The sequence below is a fragment of the Canis lupus genome, chromosome 3 (assembly GCF_011100685.1).
Source record: "Canis lupus familiaris isolate Mischka breed German Shepherd chromosome 3, alternate assembly UU_Cfam_GSD_1.0, whole genome shotgun sequence".
NCBI lineage: Eukaryota > Metazoa > Chordata > Mammalia > Carnivora > Canidae > Canis > Canis lupus.
Genome location: NC_049224.1, coordinates 56,369,067 through 56,393,412, shown reverse-complemented (window position 1 = coordinate 56,393,412; position 24,346 = coordinate 56,369,067). Strand labels below are relative to the sequence as shown.

Sequence of the window (24,346 nt, the reverse complement as noted above, 5' to 3'; positions counted from 1 at the left end):
CCCCTCGGGGGACCTGGCGGGGCCGCGGGGCGAGCTCGGGGCGCGCGGGCGGAGGCTCCCCGGTGCTCGCTCCTTGCGGGAGGAGCGTGAGCGCCCGGGCTCCGGGGTGCCGAGCGTGAAGTGGGGGAACTCGTGCCTGCCGTGGCCGCCTCGCGAGTTCGGAGAACTGACTGTGACAGCGGACGCGAACGCGCCTGGCCATCGGGCCCTTGGGCTGATGCCTTTACTTGGGAGCGCGGGAAGGTGTTCCCTTCTTGCTCACCTGGAGCTGTCTTGGGGAAGAGGTGCTGATTATTTCCTCGGGGAAATGAGGCTTCGAAGCCACTTCCAGTAGTTATTTCCTCAGGATGTTTATGTCCGCGTCCCTGCGCCTGAGTGTGTGCGTGTGTGTTTCTTCAAAGGGAATGATGGATGGGGTGGGGGAGGGTGCTGTGTCCTCCCAGAGAGCCACCACCTAGAACTCCAGCGGAGGAATCTTGTCTTTTGACCTGGTTTATGGACTCAAGCCCCACTAATCTGTGAATGAGGAGGGAGTGCCTTGAGGGTGGAGAGGGTCCTGGCCGGTCCAGGCGCCTCACTCAGGGCCCGACAGCACCGGGGCGGGCAGGAAAAGCACTCCAGAGGCCCAGGTATTTGCATCCTGCCAGCACAACAGGCTTATTGCTGGCCTCTCAGCTCTGTTTCTAGGAATGTATCAGCCTCCCTCTTGGGCCAACTGAGGTTTCTTTCTTCAAATAACACGGTGAAAATAAAGTTGTTGCCCAGCCATCCAGTGCTGGTGAGGCCTGTACACAGGTAAAAGGGGGGGGGGCCTCCTCCCCAGCGTTGCTTGTGCTGGGGAATGGGCCTGCACACATCCTCTCCTGCTACCTGCCGTGCTGGGATTTCAGATGGGAAGACTGCATGCTTCAGAATCCCCGGGGTGCCTGGGTCATCTCCACGAAGGTGACTGTGACACTTTGCATAGGTGACAGGTATCTTTCTCCACGACCTGATCATGGAGGCAGGAACTGTACCTGGCTCTACTTACACATGTCCAATGAAATCACACATCTTAACGCACATGGAGGATGAGCTGAAACTTTGAACGTAGGAATTCATGAAAAGCTGCCAACCCCAAGGAGCCTATGACATTCCTTGTAGCCTGGGGTTACACTCCATAGACCAGAATGCTTCAGTAAAACTTATGCAAACGTGGCATCGTTTTCTGAAGACACCCACGAAATTGAAATGATGGACATGGTAGCAGGAGCTATGACGATTCACAGATCTGATTCCCAGTGGAGCCCTGCTTCAGCATTCCTACCCTACGAAGAGAGGCCAGCATCCAGCTTCCCACCTACCTCAGGGGGTTGTTTTAGCAGATGGATAATGATGGTGAAAGCTAACTCATTGTAAATTACAAAGTACTAAGCAAACATATGGGTAGATTGGTGCTTTACCTACAGCCTCTTCTTACCTTCTCAGTTCAGTACTGACTGGTCAGGGTATTTTCTGACACTTGAATGCCATCGTACAAGTTACAATCTGGAAAAATTAACTCTCAGTGAATGGATTTAATAAGCCAAGACCTGATAAAACTTGCAAAGTCCAGTTCTGTTTTAAAATAGGTAATACAACCCAACTCCGTAGTTTTTGGCTAGACTTTCCCAGGCTCTTTTAGGACCTCAGAGCTTAACTGCTTTTCCTGATACAGGACACATTCCCTAAGGACTTCCCTGATGTGGCTGTATTATTATTTTTTTTTTTTTTTTTTTTTTTAGCAAGACAGAAGCTTGAAGAGCGTGATCTGGTAATATTATAGAGAATTTCAGTTGTTATAAAATAAGAAAAGGTAAAGTTACTCAAAACAACCAAGATAAACAATGGGCCCATCTCGTACTGGTTTCCAAAGAACTCAAACTATTTTGCACACAGCCTTCTCACTTTTGCAAACTGAAAAGCTGGCAAAAGCAGCTAAAATCCTCATGGGAAAACATGCACACTTTCAGTCAACTCACTTCACATTATTGAGTATCTACATACCTTACTACAGGCACCCAAGAAAGTGCTGATGGTACAGAAATGAACATGGCAGGGGGGTCCTTTCCCCTGGAGCCCTGCTCATGTGCAAAGCCAGTTACACGGCAGGGATGAGTGCCCAGAGAGTAACAGGTCTGCCTGGAGTCCTGGGAAGGCTTCCCAGAGGTGGGGACGTTTGTGTTGTGCTTTCAGAAAAACAAGGTGTGAGAATTGAGATTAGTGCCTAGTGTGGCTCATGGTATCTAGTAGGAACCCCATCGGTGTTTATTAAATGAATGAGTAAGCCAAGCTGAAAAGGCTCCAGGTGTAATTTTCTTAAGTATGTATGTGAATAACTGTCTCTGGGAAGCAGCCCGAATGACTCCAGCCACAACTACATGACTTTGAGTAATCACAGGCAAGATTTATCGAGCACTCACTGTGTGCCAGGCAGTTTACCAAATGCTTTACAACGTGCCATCTTGTGTAATCCTCTAAACCACTCAGGTAGATTCTTCTCTTGTCCCCATTTTGCGGATGAAGGGAAGTTAAGTCATTTGCCCAAGCGGAGGCAGATTTGCCTCGAAGCAGGTGAAGTCCAAGTTTCTGTGCCCTTTTTGTGCACATGATCTTTTCACGGCCCCAGGAAGGGTCAAAGCAATTTATGTACAGGATCACGTATTTTAGTAAAATTTCCAAGAGTCATGTTTTTATTCTTTTCCTTAAGGAGGACCACAACACTGATGTGACTTAGTCTGTAATCGTAAAGTACCCCAGGTTCCTTCCCGTCTCTGGGCTATGGGTTCCCCAGCTGGAAGTTGGGAGCATTTCCAGCCCTGGACTCCCCACAGGATTGGAATGATCACATGAGGGAGGGCCCTGAAAAGCATGTTGTTTTTTGATGTCTTATTGTCTCTACTGTTAACGTGTATGTGACATGAAACACAAAAGTTTTTTAAGAATATTTTAATGAGGGACACCTGGGTGGCTCAGCAGTTGAGCCTCTGCCTTTGGCTCAGGACGTGATCCTGGAGTCCTGGGATCAAGTCCCACATCAAGCTCACTGCAGGGAGCCTGCTTCTCCCTCTGCCTGTGTCTCTGCCTCTCTCTCTCTGTGTGTCTCTCATGAATAAATAATAAATAAAATCTTTTAAAAAATATTTTAATGATATGGGAAATCCTCCCACTTTGAATGAACAAAAAAAAAAAGAGGTAAGAGGTGTGTGTGTGTGTGTGTGTGTGTGTGTGTGTGTGTGTTACGAAACATTCAGGAAGCATCAGCAGAAGCAAATGAATAGGCTGGAAAGCAAGACATCAGAATTTTCACACTTGGCTATTTAAGTAGTGGGCCACATTTTATTTTCATGGTTCCCCATGTTTCAAGTTCTAAACATACATCTTTATTCAATTAGTCTTTAAAAGTAATACATGGTTAGTTTAAAAGTTAAATAGTGCTAAAAGGCTTAATAAAATAAAAGCACCTATCCTGCTGTAAGTAGGAGGAAAAAAAAAACCTAAAGCGAATCCTAGCACACATTGATATTTATTAAAGCTTTTGGAATTATGAGAGTAAAGAGAGAGGAAGTTCCATAAATTTTATAAAATGGGCCTTTAAAAGTCGCTTGACTTCTAAAATTTAAACATCATTTAGTTAATAATCAGTAATAACCATTCTGCAATATCACAAAGAAGTAGGAACAAGAGGAGGTAATTTGAAAATCTCTCAGATACACAGGAATCCAAGGAGCCTGGAAGCTCACTGATCTTCAGAAAGGAGATGCCCTTTCTTCTTCCTGCACAGACATGAAAAAGATTGGTGGAATCAGGGCTTTTTTTTTTTTTTTTTTTTTTTTTTTTTTCAGTTCGATCCTCCACTTTGCACCAGACTCTTGGGTGGAGCCCCTGTCTCTGAATTGACAGAGGCCACAGGTGGCTCCCATCTCAGGATGTCCGCGCAGGCAGGGTCCCACACCCTCGCCTGGCAGGGCCCCCACGGCCGGGGATGAGAAGTGGCAAATACTCCTTGACAGGGAGTCTGCGTTGGGGACGCAGAGACCCAACTTCCAGCATGAGGTGCTCATTGTCTCGGATGTAATTAAGGTGAGCCACTGTGTGTGTCATGGGTCAGTGTGGGCTAGACTCAGACTGGCTGCTGCGGTATCTAAGAGGAATGTGACAACTGCCCCCCAAATCTAGGTGGTGGGGTCTCCCTCCCCTGGTTTCCGGCCTCCCTGAGCTCAGCAGTGCCTGGTGGCATTTATAAAGCAATAGAAATAGAGCAAAAAAGTATTTAAAGCCCTCATCTCTTTCAACATCTTGTATGACCACACTTTCTCTCTTCCTGTAACTTTTTTTAAAAAGTAAGAAATACCTTTGTAACCTAAGGAATTTTTGTATTTTCAGCAGCACCTCTAAATGTCACGATGCTAATGAGTGAAATACAGCTGTAATGTTGTCAGGACTAACTGTGAAGTACTAGCTCGTTTCACTTCATGATAAAAAAAATCCTTTCTTCCCTGCGCATTTCAGTTCAAAATATAAAGATTATGTCAGCGGAGCTATTAAAGTGTTGGCTAATAATAGAATCATTTTCATAATGCTAATAAGACAAATCTACAATTTTATTAAAATTCTAGAGTCTTCACCGTAGTAACATGTGTGTGCAGCTACATAGAGAAGACTCACTAAGCAAAGAAATACAAGGGCAAGAATGCGTTTGAGGAAGCATGATCACCAGTCAACCCAACTAGAGAACTAGAAGAGGCCATGGTGTAAACTCCACGTCTCAGAGAGAAGAAAGAAGACGTGGCCTCCAGCAGGAAAATCTGAAGCAGCGTCCTAAGTGGGAAGCATGAGACCAAACACAACTGAGTGTATGGAAATATAAAACCACTGCATATAGAAAACAGATACCAACAGGTTGGTTAGGAACAGAGCTGAGGAGGCTGCACGTCCCCCTCCCCCCAGAAGAGGTGGGTCTCAGGTAGGACTTCACTGGGCGGAGGGCCCGCCTTGGTCTCCGGAGCTCAGCGGCCCCGGGTGAGAGCTGCCGCCCTGCCTCGTGGTGAGACCTTGAGCATGTGTGTGTCTTGGCCTGGCGTGCTCAGCCTCCGCGTCTGTAACACCTGCCTCCCGGGGCTGATTGCAGGGTGCCGAGTGGCACGTACTGAGTCACCTGCACTGCTCGCTGAACTGAAAAGACACTCTCTGGGAAAGAAGACAAGGGGGCTGCTGTGTTTAGCTGTGATGTGCAGCCAGAGGAAATTAAAACCGCGGACACTGGTGTCAGATGAGAGCTGGGTCCTTAGAACGCTCACAAACGTTCAGAAGCAAACCCGAATGGAAGACGGCTTACTATGTGACAAGAGTAGAGACGCACATGAGTGGGGGCAGGAATCGTCCTGAGATGCAGCTGAGATGCCCGGCTGTTTTGAAGCACTGTATGAAAACTGGACCTTTCCCTGCTTCACAGCATAGACTCTAGTGAGGTCCAGGGGGATTAAGGAGTTCAGCTTGAAATATGAAATCCTAAAAGAGCCAAATGGAAACAGGTGACTGTTTCTATAATTTCAAGTAGGAGAAGGGCTTTCTGAGCGTCACCCTAACAGTGGAAATCACTTAGGGAAAGGCTCTTATAAAACAAAGAAACTGCACTGCAGGAGAAAATCCTATACAGGAGGCCTCCGCAGGTGTGACGTACCAGGGGTCACCTTGGGGGGGCACACAGATAAGCCCTCCACTATAGTTATTGTAAATAAAATGTATTTATTCTAATTGTATTATAAAATCCTATCAGTATATCAAAACTTGGAATTCACTGGTGTGGATGCAAGGAGGAAGCCAAATTTGGCATGTCGTTTTAAAAAGGAAGTCAATCTGAACAACAATCTTAGATGAAGGACATTACAGTTGGTTCTCAAATATGGTAAAATATGTAATATGGATCTTCTGTCAGAGTGATGATTGAGATGCGAACTGTGGATGAGATGTTCTAATTAAGGCTGCTTCTTTAAAGATTAATTTATAACTAGAATTTTATACAGTCCAATCAAAACAAGTTATTATGGGGGGAGGCATGCAAAATCTTTCGGAGGTTCATCTGAAAGATCACAGAAAGAGCACGGCTTCTGTGCAACCGAGATGCAATACGCTATAAGGCTGTGCACGGACTCCCATCCTCCTGGCAGATACTCAGCGCACCTGTCCTGCTGGCACTGGGCTGGGGGATCCAAATGTAATGGTGACCCAGGGCAGGACTTGGGCTGATGGGCATTTGTGTAGAATCACCACTGTCACAAGTGCCATGGAGGACAGGACCATGTGCAAGGAGTGTAAAACAAGAAATCTGATAATTCTTGGTACATAGAGGACTTCATCTCTGACCTAAGAATACATAATTGATAAGAAAATGTATTCATGAATGAAGTGAAAAAAGCAGAAGAAATTGCTAGCCTGTAACATTTCTTGAGCGCTTAATATATACTAGGATTTTGCTGGTTCTCTACATTAATAATCTCAACAATCCAGTGAAATCGGTACTATCATTATTTATATTTTCACTCAAGGGAAATGGAGCCTGAGCTAGCAGGTGGCAGGCTGACCCAGGCTGCCCAAGCCAGAGTGTGTCCATCAGCCTTTTTTTTTTTTAAAGACACCATCATTGAGAAATAATCAAAATTCAAAACCTTGGACATACTTAACACGTATATTTTTTTAATATTTTATTTATTTATTCATGAGAGACACAGAGAAAGAGAGAGAGGCAGAGACACAGGCAGAGGGAGAAGCAGGCCCCATGCAGGGAGCTGGACGTGGGACTCAATCCCAGGACTCCAGGATCATGCCCTGGGCCGAAGGCAGGTGCTCAACCGCTGAGCCACCCGGGCGTCCCTAATGTGTACAGTTTGATGGGTTTGTACATATGCACGCACCTGTGAGCCCATCAACACAATCAAGGTGATAGACGTAGCCAATCAAGCCAAACATTTCCTGGTATCTTTTTTTTTGTGATAAAAAGATGTCACTGACATAAGATCCAACCTCTTAAGTTTCTCAGTATGCAATACAGTGGTGCTAGATGCAGGAGCTATGTAGTATGGCAGAAACCTGGAACTTACTCATCTTGCATAACTGAATAGCTTTACACCAGTTGAGCATCTCCCCATTGTCTCGCCCGCCCAGACCTGGTAACCACCACTCCACTTTGCTTCTCAGGCGGCCGTGTTGGAATATCTCTGTAAGCGGAATCGTGTGGTCTTTGTTCTTCTGTGGACTTATGTCACTTAGTACGGTGTCCTCCAGATTCGGGCATGCTGTCACAAATGGCAGGATTTCCTTCCTTTTGTAAGCCTGGTATTCTATTGTATGTGTGTGCCACCTTCTCTTTACCCATCTGTCTGTGGACACTTGGGTGTTTTTGTACCTTAGCTATGGTAAGTGATGCCGCAGTGACCGTGGGAGTGCAGATGTGTCTTCGAGAACGTGACTGAGCGTATACACCCAGAAGGGAGACTGCTGGATCACACGGCAGTTCCACTCCTGTGTGTGTGGAGCTTCTATGCTCTTTTCACAGCAGCTGTACCTTTATGTGTCCGCCAACAGTGCACAAGGGTTCCAATTTCTCCACATAATTGCCAACGTTTTGCTCTGTTTTGTTTTGTTTGCTTTATAATAGCCATCCTCACGGGCATGAGGTGGTATCTCATTGTGGTTTGGATTTGCATTTCCCTCTTGATGAGAGCCCTGGAGCATCTTTTCATGTGTCTGCTGGCCATGTGGATGTCTTCTTTGGAGAAACGTCTATTCAAGTCATTTGCCCATTTTTTTAATCTGCTCTTGGCAATGAAATTATGGCTATGACACCAAAAACAGAGTCGACAAAAGCAAAAGCAAACAAGTGAGACTACATCAAACTAAAAGCCTTCTGCACAGCAAAGGAAGCCATCAACAGAAGGAAAAAGCCACCTACAGAACGGGAGAAGATATTTGCAAACCACATATCTGATTAATATCTAAGATGTTAAGAAGTCGTACAATTCAATCCAAAAAAAAACCCCCAAAACACACAGTAACTCAATTGAAAAATGGGCAAAGAACTTAAAAACATTTTTCCCTCTTAATCATTATGCTACAATGCCAGAAGAATTTCAGGATTACACACACACACACACACACACACACACATGTGCGTGCTAACGTTTGTTCACACACCGAAACATCTGGCCACATACATATCTAAATATTAGAAAGTTATAAATCAAGGTACTGGGGCAGCCCGGGTGGCTCAGCGGTTTAGCGCTGCCTTCAGCCCAGGGCCTGATCCTGGGGTCCTGGGATCGAGTCCCGGATTGGGCTCCCTGCATGGAGCCTGCTTCTCCCTCTGCCTGTGTCTCTGCCTCTCTCTCTTTCTCTGTGTCTCTCATTTCTAAATAAAAGCTTTAAAAAAATAAATCAAGGTACCAACTATTGTATAAAATATATTTTATCCTCCTACCTAGACAAATAGAACTTCATAATGAACTGGAAGGCCAGGTTAGAATCCAGAACTCTCAGCCTCCATGGGGTCCTGCCGTGGAGCCTGAGCAAGTGGGGAGAGGTAGCTGTGGCCAGGATCCGCATCTCCCACCCCTCTTCTGCCCCGTGGTCAGGCTCCACCCCACACCACAAGGGGTTCTCCGGCACACATGTGTAGACACCCCAGGCCCATCCACACCTGTCCCCTGCAAACGGCCACTCCCTTAGACACACCTTGGGCCTGTGCACACATTTTCGGTGGAAGGCCTAAGGGACTGTCAGGGGAGAGGTCCACATAGACACCTCTGGGCACAAGGTCCCATTGTGACCTCACATTATGGGGAGAGGCACAGCCAGAGGGCAGCAAGAGTGGGACCTTCGAGCATGGGGTCCAGGGCTGGGGCCTCTCTTGTCTGACACATAAAATGACTTAAAAATATATATGAATTTATATTTAATATTAATATAAATATTAAATATTTATATATAAAATAAAAATATATTTAATGACCTAAATACATATATGTATTTATGTATGTATGTATATGTATTTGTAAGTCACTTACAAACTTTATATATATACATATATATATGAGTTATGAGGTAGCAATTGAGGTAAGTACTGTTATTCTCCCCATTTTGCATACGGGGAGCGATTACACAGGAACTTGCATGCCCCAGGACAGGGAGGTTGTAAAGAATACCTGTGACAGCCTCCCTCGCGGCCTCCCTCCTTGCTCCTCCTGCCCCCTGCCTCTCTTCCTTCCCTCCTTCCCGTCCTCCTCTCCACAAACGTTTGGAGGGCACCCCGTGGTGTGCCAGGCACCGCCTTTACCCAAAGATTCAAGGGTGATGGGGACAGACTCTCTCTGCGGTATACAATGTAGTGAGGAGACGAGCATCGATCCCACACAAATACATGTCTAATTACAATCTGGGACGAGTGCACTGACAGATAAGCATGTGTTGATTTGTTGGTTGTCTTTGATTTCAGGTTTCCTGCTGAGACAGGGAGGAATGTAAATCTGTTTTTCTCTTAAAGCCAGGGGCCTTCCGTATTTGCTCAAACCTTCGAAGTGGATGCATTTCGTACAGCTAGCCAGAGCTGGGTAGGCTTCTGACACGTCTATAAGCTCATTAAGTCAACTCTACCACTTAACTCTTTACCAAGAGTTTCAGAGGCACACCTTCCTGCAGTGCTACGCAGCCAACTGCCCGCTTATTGAAGGTGGGGGTCTTACTCGGGACCTCCGTGCCAGGTTCCCATGGAAATGCAGAAGGGCGGGTGGAAGAGGGTCTGTGAGCTCCTACAAACCCATTTGCCTTCTGGATGTCCATGCACCACACACCAGAAGAGGCCAGAGGTGGTGGTTAATGCCCGGTATCTTGGTGCTGCTCCTCCGACTGCCTTACTCTAGATGATTTCTCGTAAGTGGACCCTCGCGGTGTGGGGGATGGACGGTGGTCATCTTAAAACTAGGCAGAGGCCCCGTCAGCGGAGAGCAGGAGGGTCCTCACTCTCACTCGACAGTTAACACCCTCCACAAGGATTTTGGCTGAGAAGACCTAAAATCATGTTATTTTTAAATAGCTTTTGTGTTGTGGGACAGGCTCCTAGGAGGAGGATCCACTTGTGCTGTGTGACATTGGTTCTGTGGATTTCGGATTGCCTGTTGATCTTACAGCTTTTTGCACACGGTTTTCATAGTTTCCAGTAACCAATAACTAAATCCTGACGAACTTTACCTTGGGAACGGAACCGTTGTATCTTTATCATACTTAAGCGTCAGTTAGACAAATATTACCCAAGCAGCAAAAGCAGCTTGTCTTCCCCCACTCCCTCGCCCTGGACTGAACATTCCAGCTTTTTAAAATTTTCATCTCCTGCAGAGGAAAATCTTATTCTTAAAACTGGTTTTACACACACACACACACACACACACACCTTCCTTTCTCAGGTCTGCTGCAGGGGCGCCAGTCTGTGGGCGCCCGTGGGAACTGGTACACCTTGCGGTGGCCTCCTTACCCCTCACTGGAGTGTCTTCTGCTGCCTGGTGGTCTCCCGGGGTGCACGAGGGACTGGCCTGGACGCGGTGAATGAGCCCCCGCCAGGATTGTCGTGTCCTGCCCCAGGATTTCCAGCTGGGATGCGTTTCCTCCAAGTCACTTACAAACTTCAAGGCAACTGTTGGTTTGTGGAGGTTTTTTTGTTTTGTTTTGTTTTTTGTTTGTTTTTTTTGCCTGGGGATTGACAGGATTTGGGAAAGCACCAAAGCCCCAGAATCCGAGCTCAGAAAAGAATGAGGACATGGCTAAGGAAGGGGGACTATCTTGTCTCCAAGGTCTCTTCTACCCTATGAGCCCGAGTGGGGTGTGAGTGCTGCAGAGGGAACCAGCTCAGTTCAGGCGCAGGCAGAGAAACCCAACGCTCATGAAGCTTCTGAAGCGTCCCAGGGCCTAACGCCCAACCCGCCACCACCACCACCTCTGCTCCTCCCTCTCTACCTCCACCTCATTATTACATTATCACTATTATGATGAAGCACTTTGTAAGCTCCCAGGCTTCGTTGCCACCCTAGATGTGTATAATCTCCTGCGATGCCTCCATTTACTCGTTTAAGGAATGAGGTTGTCACGGGTGCCCGTCGCAGTGCTACAGCTTCACACGGGCAGATGCTCCCCGCCCCAGGCCCTGCACCTGGAAGGCACTCAGTGAACGCTGCCGTCTCGGTTTGGGAAATCCCAGGTGCACTCTTTCCCATGTCACCTCAGAAATGACTTAACCTCTGTGTTTCAAGGTCCGTCTTTGGAAAAGGGGGAGATGTCCATTTTTCACAGCATGGAGTTAGCACAGGGATTACAGAGACCCTGCAGGCAGGGGCGCCTGGGGGCATCTGTCAGTGAAGCATCTGCCTTCATCCCGGGTCATGATCTCAGGGTCCTGGGATCGAGCCCCATGTTGGGCTCCCTGCTCCATGGGGAGCCTGCTTCCCTCTCCCTCTGCCCTCCCCCTTGTGCTCTCTTTCTCTCAGATAAATTAAAATGCTACCCGCAAAAATGCAGCACGGTCCCTCATGCCAAGGCCACAGTGTCACATAGTAGATGCTCAGAAAGTGTCTGTGGGGCATTGTATGGGCAGCTGATGCGCCGCCACGCCGAGCGGCAGGCCGGGGTAGAAGGTCTGAGATTGTAGGTACATAGTGTCGCCGTGGTGAATGGAGTCAGCAGATGTGAGGGCCACAGATAGCTGTGACTGTCCCCACTCACGGTGGGCGACTTCGCAGCCACACAGATGCTACTGTGCACACAGCCCAGCGACCCAGAGGGGGGGCTCTGCAACTGCAGGCCTCACTGTTCCTCAGGGGCCGCATCTGCGGCCGGAGCCCTGACACCATATGTGCGGCCGCCCCAGCACGTGTCGGGTGGCTGCTCGGGGCACAAGCGTCCCTGTGCTGCCAGCGTCACATCTGTAAGGAAGCCCAGTCGCCTCTCACAGAACTGGGCCAGCTGAACTCTAACCAGATTCAAGACACATAACTAGGGAAAGAAAAGCAGCCACGGCAAGTCAGCCCCAAGTTGCTCCCGTCCAGACAGCGGGCACTCGCAGCTTCCCGGCCCTGCTCCCTGGGTTTCAGAGAAAAACAGGCATCACGCCGTCTTCTCTGGGGTGTTCACCTGCTCCAAGGTCAGCGGTCTTTTTCTTTTTAACCTTTCACAATTTCAAACGTCTAGGAAAGTGCAGACACAGGAATAGTTGGAAGAATACACATGTGTTCTTTACCCAGATTCATCAGTTGTGTGGGGTTTTTTAAAAGATTTTATTTATTTATTCATGAGAATAAATACCCACACCCACACCCACACTGTCTCTGTCTCTGTCTGTCTCTGTCTCTCTCTCTCTCTCTCACACACACACACACACACACACACCTACTTTCTGAAACCACCAAGAGTCAGTGAGCACGTCCTGGCCCTCTACCCTTAGTCACCTTGTTACGCATGTCCTCAGACCCAGGATCTGCTCTCACAAACCCCACCACTGTGACCCACTTTAGTGTGTTCCACGCTGACAGCGCTTTCATCAAGTCCACCGTCCTGTTCCGATGTTGTCAGTCAGGGTCAGCACCTTTTACGTCCCAAAAGATGAAAGAATCAAAAAGATGAAAATCTCAGAGACTGAGTAGAGTCGTATGTATTTTAAAATCCTCACCTTTTGGAGTAAATTCTTGAGTGGGCACACGCGCGCACACACACGCACACACACAACTGTGCTTTAAGCCACCCACCTTGAGGTGCTCTAGGCTCTTTTGTGTTTGCACTGTCTTAGTGAAAACTCCCTACGAGCCCCGTGTCCACCGTGTAGGCCGGTGTCCCAGGTCCTAGAAAGGGAGGCTCAGGGAACGAGGGGCAGAGGCACGCAGAGCAGGCTCTGCCAAAGCCCGGTTCGTTCTCCAGCCGCCAGCTCTCCAGCCGTCCCTGGGCTGGGCTCAGGAGGTACTAGAGGGAATGCTGACCTCTGCCCCCACTTTGGCTTTGCTCTGCAGGAAAGATCTCAGACTTAGAGGGAGGAGGAACCTGGGTTCTACTAATCAGACGAGAGCAGACTACAGAACTCTGAGCCTCAGTGTCTTGAGCTGTGCAATGGGGGTGCTAGCGGAAGCCAAGCACATCTGTCCAGTGTCAGCACCGTGTCTGTCTGCGGAGGTGCTCAGTAAGTGGCAGCCAGCATGTCATGGGGGGAGAAGCAGGGAGGCACACAATTCTGACACAGTCCCCAGATGGCTGTAACAGTAGCTAGGGCCTCCAAGGATCCCCCCAAGAATGTCTCGAAAGGGAGGCCAACTCTCAGGGGCCATCAGAGGTGTCTTCAGAGGAGGCGTTTGACCCCAGAATGGGAAGGCAACTTTCCAAAAGACTGGAGGGAGTCTGGAGGCTGCAGGAGGGTGAGGAAAAGGGAAGGGGAAGCAGTCCATATTCCACCTGCAAAGCACAGGCCATCAAGAGGCTACAGCTTCCTCTGTGGGGCTAGCCCTAGAGCCAGAGGGCTGGGCCAGTGGAGGGGAGGCTGGAAGCCCCCACCGACATACTGCAACAATCGATTTGCACGGACCCCTCCCGATGCACGCTGACAGCACCTGCCCCACCTCCACCCCTGGGCCATTAGCAGGTGCAGGCTAGTAGAGGAGCCAGTGAGAACAGACCGGCCCAGCCCTCCCTTTATTAGGGACTTTACTTTACTTTATTTATTTATTACTTTATCAAAGTAACCAGGTACTTTTTTTGGACTATAAAATTAATAATGCTCATCATCGATGATTTTGAAAATATTTTTTAAGTCTTTTTTCGCATTTTCAATTAGGGAACTCTCACTCTGTAATGGCTTTGTTACCTGGCACATCAGAATAATTCAGAGGCTGGTTAGCTGGTATGAAGTCACTAGACACCACATGGACCCCCCCCTTCCACCTTCCCTCCTATGACCTGTCAGCACCTCCTATGACCTGCAGCTGCCCTGCAAGGTCCCAGCACCCCTTCTCACCCAGGGGGAAAGCCTCCTGTGGCGGCAGGCTACCCAGTGGTTTTCCTACAGGCGATCCATTTTGAAAGTTATGGATTTTGCTGAATGTAAAACCCCTATCTTGGAAATAAGACCCCATCCGCTGTGATTCTCAGGCAGAAGCTGGCAGCAGTGTCACCAGGAGCATCTCGTACCCTCTCGCATCCCCCTCTGGAGCATTGGGGTGGGGGTGCTGGGCCTGTGTTTGGGCCTTCAGCTCCCCAGGTGGCGGTGGTTCCAATCCTCTCCATCAGAGGGTGTTTGTTTACTGGCTTCACGCTGAGCAGGAAGGGACCCCAGAGGGAGCTGGTTATGCCAAAGCCCCAAGCTGGAGCCCCCTCATTAAAGCTCCACTCACCCAGTTGTGCCTCTAAATGGCACAGTGCCCTGGAGCTTTTAAAACACAGTTTACTCCCAAAAGTAAGCACTTGTGTCTTCTCTTCCAGGAACAGATCCGCCAAGTGAAGCTCAGCTCTCGTCTCTGGCCTCAGTGTGGCCCTGACAGCCATCAGGGAAAACAGCACGAAGCAGAGATCTGATTCATCCAGGTTACCCGTCCTGTTAACTTTGTCTTTTTTTAAAAAATATTTCTTCTGGTCTAAAAAATATTATCTTACACAAATGCTGGCAAAAGTGTTGTGTTTCACTTCACAAAGGGCTTCTAAGAGTTCTTTTTTTTTTAATTTTTTTTTAAATTTTTATTTATTTTATGATAGTCACAGAGAGAGAGAGAGAGAGGCAGAGACACAGGCAGAGGGAGAAGCAGGCTCCATGCACCGGGAGCCTGACGTGGGATTCGATCCCGGGTCTCCAGGATCGCGCCCTGGGCCAAAGGCAGGCGCTAAACCGCTGCGCCACCCAGGGATCCCACTTCTAAGAGTTCTTAAGAGCTGAGGGTAGCTTCCCCTAAAGCACTGGAAATGTGATTCAGCTTATATCTGGGTTTTATAGAAAATTTGGAAGAAGGTAGATGATGCAAGAGATAGGTGCATCTGCCACAGGTGTGGCCCGAGGGTCCCGGACACCCCACCCGAGTCGGTTCGGGGCAGGGGTGCAAATAACAAGCCTGGGGCCCTCCTGGTGGCTCCGCCCCATGTGTTTCCCCACCCCAGCCTTTAGCCCCAAATCTCAAACACGGCCAGGCCTTGCTGGTGTGCAGGCACCTCTCCCTGTTCCTTTCTCCTGACTTCGTGAAAAATCGGGATACAAATCAACCCATTCTTGAGAGAAGCACCTGACTATGTCCTCAAGGGGAGTTAGAAGGAAAGCCATCATTCCTTCCCTGCCTTTGTGTTTTTATCATGTTTGTTCTGTGTGGTTTGTGGAACAGCAAACTATTCAATCCAGCTTGAAAACACACCCACACCCACACCCACACCCACACCCACACCCCAGGGAAGTGTGTTGGAAGGACCCAGGAAGCCCTGCCAAGGGCAGGAAACACAGCCTTGTCTCAAGGGGCTGACACCATTGGCTGCAAGGACAGAGGGGTGGCTCACACTCCTTGTCTCTCTGGGGCTCCTGGGTCCCTAACCTTCTCCTCATTTCTGCTTCTTTCTCTCTGCTTCTGTCCCTGTAGCTCCTCAGGCCAAATACCTGGCGGAAGCTTCCAGAATCTCTGAGTCGCAATATCTAAGTTTATCGTAGGGACAATCTGGTTCAGCGTGAGTCCCATTAGCTCAGTGGGGGCAGGGTCCACCAAGGTCCTGGGACTGGCCCCCCAGCATGCATCCCCCCCACGTCACTTCACCCCAGCTCTGTCATTCATAGATGTGCACACATTTCTCTACCTCTGACTTCTCAGTCCACACGGCAAGCGTTCCTGGAACACTCTGCTCTTTCTACCTCTCTGGCACCATCAATCGCTCCTTCTTCCAGCCACAGAATCCCTGATTGCCTTCTGGAAATACCCCTCATCCAACACCGTGCAGGTTCAGGTGAGGCTGTCACGTCCCACTCTGCCACCTGTCTGGGCAGTGGGTCACTGTGATTCAAGGTCAGAGGAGGAGCATGTGACCCAAGCAGCAGGGCCAAGGAGCTGGGCCTGAAGCTGCCCATGGTCATCTTGGTTTGCCCCAAAATGAAGCCAGCACAGACAAAAGGCAGAGCCAAGAAACAAACCAATGATGGACAACGTGGTTTGAGCAACTCAATCTGGACACATCTGAAGTACGTGTCTCTCCCCACCCCCCACCCCTGCAAAACAACCTGTTTTTTGCTTAAGCCAATGTGAGTTGTACTGAAGTTACTTTTCCCAGGAATGACCCTGGCTGGGCAGAGGGTGGACCCGTAAGACCCTCCTGAGGTCTGAATCACTTGCAGAATTGCAACTCAGTGACTTCCTAATTTCTGAAAGCGCTCTGGATGGCGGACATTCTCGAACACAAGTCTCCGGTGTGGGCTCTGCTCTGAGAATACTGGCATCTGCAGCTCTTTTCAAGACCCAGACTTCAGGATTATATAAATACGTTACCCGTGGGAATGAGAGTTTGGAAGGTAAGTGGACATAACATTAAGGGCCTATGGGATTCAACAGACAAAAAGGGCACGTGTAGACACAGTGACAAGTGGAGGGCCCTATGTAGGACTGGGCAGGTGGGTTCTTATCAGGGGGGAGCGGGGCTGCAGCAGCCCCTACGGAGGATGGACCAGTGCATCTTCCTTGTTGCCCCTGGGGAGGAGCACAGGTCATCCTGCCAGTTTGCCCCCCTGCAGGACCAGCAGGTCCCAGTGGCTCAGCCACCTACCCCATGCCAACAAACCTCCCTTTCAAAATCCCCAGTGGGAAGTGCCGGGATGAGGAAGGGGTTGGAAGGCTTAGATCATTCACGGGCTGTTGCTCTTCCTAAATCCCAGCTCTGCTACATCCTGTAATCTGACCCTGCAGGCATGCCCCCTGAGGAGACACTGGGGGCATGACCCCAAGGTTCTCAGGCTCAGCAACCTCTCTTCTTAACAGGACCCTAGCAACCTGCTTAATCTGGAGAGTTGAAAAGAACCAAATTAACAGCAAAGATGAATGCAAAGATAACCCTTAGGAAATAAGCACCAGCCTCTCTTCCTCAGGGTTCTGAGGGCCTGGGCTGCAATCTTACCCTAGAATAATCAATCAGGGCCGAGAGAGACTTAAACTATTTCTAGTGTTTGAGAATTCCAGTATATGTTTTGATACAAGGAAGAACATCTATATTTAACATCAACCAACAATGGTGCGATATAATCATGCTAGTTCCCAATGATGATAGGATTGATGAAAAACACATTAAGGGAGCTGGTGCCCCTGGGGGGCTCAGTCAGTGAAGCGACTGCCTTTCACTCAGGTCATAATCCCAGGGTCCTGGGATCGAGTCGGGCATTGGGCTCCCTGTTCAGCTGGGAGCGTGGTTCTCCCTCTACCTCTCTCTCTAATAAATAAACAAACAAAAAAATTTTTTTTGAAGATTTTATCCATTCATTCATGAGAGACACAGAGAAAGAGGCAGAGACACAGGCAGAGGGAGAAGCAAGCTCCTTGCAGGGAGCCGGATGTGGGACTCGATCTCAGGGCCCAGGGATCAGGACCTGAGCCAAAGGCAGATGCTCAACCACTGAGCCATCCAGGTGCCCCTAAATAAAATCTTTTTTTTTTTTTTAAAGCATCAGAGTGCACCAGAAGCAATACAGTCCAGGCATGAACCTCTGGCACAGAAATGTTGGATGTACTTTCTCCAATCCTATTGCTGGATCTCTGTGACTGTATTTGTAACCTCATTTGGAGATAACTCCAAGTCTAACTCTGAGGCTCCTCCTGAGCGGAGGGTAAATCACCCGGCCCCCTGCCCACCCCTGGGCCTCTGCCCCAGATCTAGATCCGTACTGGTCCTGGATGTGGGGCGGACGCTCCACCTCTGACCTGGGATACCAGCTTCGGGAGGCCCCCGCGGTCCGTCCAGACCCTGGCTGCTGCTGACCCCAGGGACTCTGCTGCCCTCGTCTGCAGGTGCCCGAGGTCCCTTTAATGAAGGGAACTCTTTTCTACCCCACTCTGCAGAATTCAGCAGTTGCTCTGGACATTTATTAACTGCTCCTGCTCCTATCGTTCCTATTCTTCTGCCAAACCCATGTGACACACTCTTCCCTTCAAAACTGTGTAAGTAGTGAGCATCGGCTGATTAACACAGACACAGAGCGAAGGGGGTGAGCGGCTCCCCGGGAGCCCCCAGCCCTGCAAAGGACACAGGCATGTAACAAGATAGCACCACACGGTTCGATGAGGGGGGGAGGGATATTTCTCCAGTTTTTCTTTTTCTTTTTTTTTTTAATTTTTATTTATTTATGATAGTCACACAGGGAGAGAGAGAGAGAGAGAGAGAGAGGCAGAGACACAGGCAGAGGGAGAAGCAGGCTCCATGCACCAGGAGCCCGACGTGGGATTCAATCCCGGGTCTCCAGGATCGTGCCCTGGGCCAAAGGCAGGCGCCAAACCGCTGAGCCACCCAGGGATCCCCAGTTTTTCTTTTTTACGATTTTATCTATTTATTTGAGAGAGAGAGAGAGAGAGAGAGAGAGAGAGAGCACGCACACGAGAGTGAGCTGGGAGCAGCAGGCAGAGGGAGAGGGAGAAGTAGACTTCCCCTGGAGCAGGAAGCCCAACACAGGACTCAATTCCGGGACCCTGAGATCATGACCTGAGCCGAAGGCAGACGCCACTCTGACTAAGCCCCCCAGGGTCCCCTCTCTAACCTTCACTGTTCATCTCCCCCCAGAATCCACATTCCAGGAAGACAGATGGTGTTCGTTTTGTTATGCCTCCACCCCTCCTGGCACACAGTAGGCGCACAATAAATATCTGTGGAATAGACGAATACCTCGCATGTTTTCCTACCCTGTTACTCCATTTGACATTCTCAGGGCTTAAAACATCACGCCTCAGTAGAATTACGTTCTCTTGGTAAACATCAGCTTGAACGACATCATGGCACATTTCATTTTATTTCCGTTTTATGTTATATTTATATTTTATTTCAATGTTTTCCAAATGTGTCAGAGGACAAGAATGGCCTGAAGTGTCTTTCTGAAACACGGGGTCCTGGGTGCCACCCCAGCCGTTTGGAATCAGAATCTCCCAGGCGGAGGGACACAGTCTGGGGCCAGTGCTTGGGCACATCTCCCTCATTGGCAGGGAGACTGGGGGACTCCTGATTCTAAGAAATTTATCAGGGATTACCTAGCCTGCTTCTAGTTAAGTGATTTGTGGAAAGCCTGCATTCCGGTGCACTGCATGGTTTCCGTGGCCTGTACGTCGCAGGTGTGTCACTGGGCCCGCGTCAGTGCCCAGGTCCTGACAGCCCTCAGCTCCGGCGGGGAGGGGCCCCCGCTGCACTTGGGCCCGCACCCGCCACCCTGGCCACCGCCGGGACCTCACCCGTCTTACCACCGACTCCAAACCTCCTCATTCTATTTCGTGCTGGTTTGATCCCTCCTGAGACTGAACATTTTCCAGTGTTTGCATACTAATCATATTTTCTCTTTGGAGACTTTCTCTGACCCTGTTTTTTGTCTGTTTAATTCCTGGTCTCTTCATGTTTCCTGCCTAGTTTCCACAAACTTTATATACAAGATAGCAACTCTTCATCTTTCATATTTACTGCAAACACTTTCCCCTCAGTGGTGTTTGCCTCCGACTTTATTTTTGAACACAGGAGCTACATGTGCACATGGACTCACACACACCTATGCACACACACTCCCTCTCCACAAGGAGCATTTGGATGTCTGCAGGCTGGCGGCCTGGGCTGGCGACATGGACATGGCAGTGGGAGCTAACAACACAAAGGACACACAAGACTGGAGTTTCGACGATCACTTAGGAAGAAAGTAGGAAAGAGAAGACGTAAAAGGACCCAAGGACTCCAGCATGCAGAGGCCGGTGCAGAGGGAGCGATGGCACGGGAGGCTGGCCTCAGAGGCAGGAGAAGGCCAGGAGCCCTGGGGGTCAGAGGTGCCGAGAGGGGAATGTGCAAGGAAGACAGGGTTCTGGGAAGAGTTCGGGTCCCAAGGTGGACAGGCCTTTGCTTTTCCTTCTACTTGTTCCATGGTTTGCTTGGTGGGTTGTGCATTTAACTGCTTCATCCGTCTGGGGTATCCACAGAGAAGCAGTGCAAGGTGTGCCTTGGCAGCCTCGAGATGGAGGGGGCTGAAGCTCTGTCCACTTTCTCCAGCCTCACAGACCAAGGGGTAGAGGAGGAAGACAGAATGGAAACTGTTTCCTCCTGACCTGTGGTAAGGATGTGGTTTCCAGGACAGGCCCAGGTGACTCTGTGGGTCTCTCCCATCTGGATTAGAAGCCCGAGGTTTACTTAGACACTTGAAATTAATTGGAATTAATTTAGGAGAGGAGTGGAATTAGGGAGGAGAGCCTTTCCTGACCACAATAAACTATTTTAAAATCACTTTCAACTACTTGTGATGCAAAGTTATGGCTTTATACTAATAGGTGAGGAAACTGAGTCAGAGCAGTCATGTGAGCTGCCGGAAATGTCATGACTAGAAAAAAGTGGAATTGGGAGAAAACCCCCAATCCGGTCATTCTCCAGCACATCAGGCCACCTGAAAACCATAAGAGCAAGACTGAGGGAGCTTGATGCTCCTCTCTTGCCTGAAGGGACATCTCTGGTCATGATGTGTCCCGGGAAGACACAGATCTGAGGCAAGTGGGAAGGTCTGACAGGCATTTGGCTCAGGTGCTCTCATGGCTTTTTGAGGAAAAATGTTCTGCTTTCTTGAATGAGAAAGGGACCCCTCCAGGGACAGCTCTCCTCTGGGGCAAGAGGGGGCTCCATTCGCTGCGGCCAGGCCAGCAGTCTGCACGCTGTCATCTGTTCCTGTCCTTGGACTTCACAAGGCTGGCTTACTTTAGCCAGGATCGGGGCTCCATCATCCAACAGGTAGCGCGAGTGTGTACTTGGGGTACAGCAAAGTGGGGGCACGAGAAGGTGCTGGTACAACAGTTTGGTATTTTAGAAAAATATGTCATTATCATGGAGGAAATTAACCTTGTTGAACTGGCATGTACTTAATTTTAGAGCTTGGTATTGTTTTGTATTTTGAATTACACATTGCGGGCAGGGGGAGGGGAGGGCACACTGTAGCGACTTCAGCATTCAGGGCCTCCTTTTTTTTTTTTTTTTAAAAGATTTTATTTATTTATTCATGAGGGACACAGAGAGAGAGGCAAAGACAGAGGCAGAGGGAGAAGCAGCCCGATGTGGGGACTTGATACCAGGACCCCAGGATCCCAGGATCATGGCCTGAGCCAAAGGTAGACTCTCAACCACTGAGCCACCCAGGTGGCCCGCATTCAGGGCCTCTAGACGGATTCTCCCTGCCTTGGTGAGGACTCGGGGGTCTGAAGAGGCCATGCTCTGCTCTCCTGCTGGGCTGGGGAGGGAAGCAGCTGAATTTCAGGCTTCACCTAATATCCTGGCTCTGCTCAGGGAATCAAGAACAGGACATTGTAGGATCTGCGTAAAGCTAACAGCTGGCATAAGAAGATGTGCAAAAAGTGGCAGCCCTTGGCTTAGCCGCTCCTGGACAGCTAGTCCTGTGGCCTTCCTCCGTGCAGGGCTAGCCTCAGTGTCTCTGTAGAGGACTGGGTGGTATTTTTGGTCGCCGTCATACAGTGTCTGTGTTACAACTACTCAGCTCTGCTTGGTGGAGGGCAGGAGTGGCCATAGAAAATATATATGAACCATGTAGTCCCAAGAAGACTTGATCTAAAGATAAGGTGACTGAATCTCATGTCATTTTACAACTGCCCCCAGCTATTTAAAAAAAAAGTGCGAGGACCATTCTTCCCTCATGAGCCGCATAAAGCCCAGCAGCGGGCCCACCCTGGCCCTCAGACCACATGTTACAGCCCTCCCATCCCCTCGCCCCCTCGCGCCCCCTCCCACCTCATCACATGTTATAATTGGCTCTTCCTTATGCAGGACCGGCATCACATTTCTTCTCGCTAGTATAGAATGGAAATTAAGTACCAACCTGTCTTAAAGCCACACAGACAGTGGGACAGCCGAGTGCCCAGAAATGCAATTGTTCATTTATTAGCACTGCCACCCTCTCTCGGCTACGGGGCTGTGGCTGTGATGGGGCGCCCCCGGTCCTAGGAGATGCAGGGAAGCTGGTGGCGGCAGAGATGGGGAGCATTTGCCTTTAGATTTCCCGGTCAATGTGCCGAAATCTAACTTGGAGGTTCAAAGTCCCGCTTCTCTGCTTCCCAGCAGTGTGATGCCAGACAGCTCCTCGGCGTCCGGCGAGGCGTCCGGGGTCCGGCGTGCAGAGCCCGCGCTCCCCCTCACCTCGCAGGGCTGGGAGGATTCTGGGAGAGGAGGCAAAATCGGTACCGACACACGATAAATGCTCAGTGAACGCAGAGGAGAGCACCCTGAGAGCCCAGGGTAAGCACCACACGCATGGTTCCTGATGTGGCCTGACATCTGGAGAAGGCACAGAATGGCAGAGGGCTCCGGGACATCTGCAACCTGGGGCGGGCACAGTTGAACACAGTGCTTTTTGGCTTCCATGGGGCAGGGAGCAGGTTCCTGTCTATGGATCCCAGCTATCGTGAGCAGAGTGTGCAAACATACTGGTGCAAAGAGTCTATTCTTACCCGCCAGCAACCCCCCAAAGTCCCCACCTCTCCACAGGAGACAATTTGGGGAGGAAAATCTCTTAGTGGGATCCTCCTGTGGGCGGCTGTTCTCATTTCTGCAGCCTGGCTCCCGGGCCTCCCCAGTCAGTGTATACAGATGTTTACACAGCTGCAGACCTCACCGAATGTCCTACATCCATACGTTCCCCCATGTTGCCGTATGGTGCTCTTATCTACCAGTGGTGGTGGCAGCAGACTATTTCTCCGAATAGCTTCACCATCTTTGTCTTAACACAGCCTCCTCTGAGGCATTGGGCTGGGTTGGTTGATTTGTTTTTCCAGTGTCATATATAATGCAGTGCCCACAGCTCTTACATTCTGCTGAACTCTTCCCCTTTGTTTTCTTCTGAGAGATTCTAAGGAAAGGATTGAAGCCGCGCTGCACTCAAATCAGGCTACAGGTTTCTCCATCCCCCTCTGGCTGCATCCTTCCTCATATGATGAAGGGTCCCCAGCAGTCCCTGCCCCAGTGGCCCCAAGGTCATCTCCAGATCTGCTTTCTGGATCTCTCCTCCCAAGGTCCAACCTCCCCAGCAGTGGGCATAGACGTGGACCTGAGGGGTGGCCACTGGGCACTGGTACAGCGGACAGAGTTGGAATGTGGGAGCCAGGCTGTCTGCACACATTTACACGAGGTCCCTCCCAATGCCAAACAGACCCAGGAACTGGGAAGAGATTGGGTGTAGGGGCCAGCAACTGGCACTTCCCATGTTGTCACACTCCAACATGGGACCCGGAGCAGTCTGAGAACCGGACACGTGAGCCTGGCCTTCTAGGTGCTGTGCACATGTACCCGTCGAGGAAGGACAGGTACCCACTGGTTCGTAGCCTGACTTATTACCGTAACCTACTGATGCACATGGTAGGTGAGGCCCCAGTCGTCCTCTTACTGGCACCCTGCGAGTGAGCAGGAGTCCTGGCGTTGCCACCATATTTAGCCTCTCAACGCGTCTGTGCGGCCACACCGCCTTTCCCAACAACCATCCTGGTTTACAACCTGTGCGCGGGCCAGCTTCGTCCCTGCTCCCTCAGGCAGCGGGGACGGTCACTGCTGCTACCTGTGTCCATTCAGTAGGAGTGGGACCATCTGCCCGCACTGCTTCCCCCTGCATTTCTTGGATCAGCTGCATGAGTGATAATAAAAATCACCTTTTACTGAGCCCTCACCACACTCAGGGCAGGAAGATAAAACACTCTTGCCCGCACATTCTCAGTTACTCCTCCCTGGAGCCCTTTGACCTTCGGGGTCCCTATTCCAGAGACGAGGATGGCCAGAGGAATAAAGGGGGTGATCAGTGCAGAGAAGCTCTGCTGGACCCTCCTTCCCGCCTCTGCGGGCTCTCACTCTGCCCCTGTCCCTGCCGACACCTGTCTGCTCTGGTCTGAACACGTCATACAGGTGGAGTCCTACCCCAGTGACCCTTTGTGCCTGGCCTCCTGTTCAGGAGGCGCCTCCGCCCTCCACGCCGTGGCAGGTGGCAGCACCACATTCCCATCTGCGGCTGCATGTTCGAACTATGTGTTCTTCCGTCCAGACGGCCAGAGATGTTCCTTCCTCTGTAGTGCGCTTTTGATTAATTTCC

The 24,346-nt window shown here is 49.9% G+C and overlaps 2 long non-coding RNA genes across 4 annotated transcripts; one reads left to right on the top strand and one right to left on the bottom strand.

Moving 5' to 3' along the window:
• Window positions 1–3,272: 3,272 nt before the first annotated feature.
• Window positions 3,273–11,006, bottom strand: LOC119871217. The gene is made up of 3 exons (XR_005357107.1): window positions 8,495–11,006; window positions 5,357–5,529; window positions 3,273–3,794 (listed from the first exon to the last, which is right to left on the bottom strand). It is a non-coding gene; the product is annotated as an uncharacterized LOC119871217 (long non-coding RNA).
• On the top strand, window positions 9,600–14,722 carry LOC106558624. 3 transcript variants are annotated; one of them, XR_005357104.1, is made up of 3 exons: window positions 9,600–9,942; window positions 13,059–13,225; window positions 14,518–14,720. It is a non-coding gene; the product is annotated as an uncharacterized LOC106558624 (long non-coding RNA). The 3 variants fall into 3 exon arrangements; XR_005357105.1 differs by lacking the exon at window positions 9,600–9,942 and adding an exon at window positions 10,829–11,260 and having other exon boundaries at window positions 14,518–14,721; XR_005357106.1 differs by lacking the exon at window positions 9,600–9,942 and adding an exon at window positions 11,274–12,199 and having other exon boundaries at window positions 14,518–14,722.
• Window positions 14,723–24,346: the final 9,624 nt, after the last annotated feature.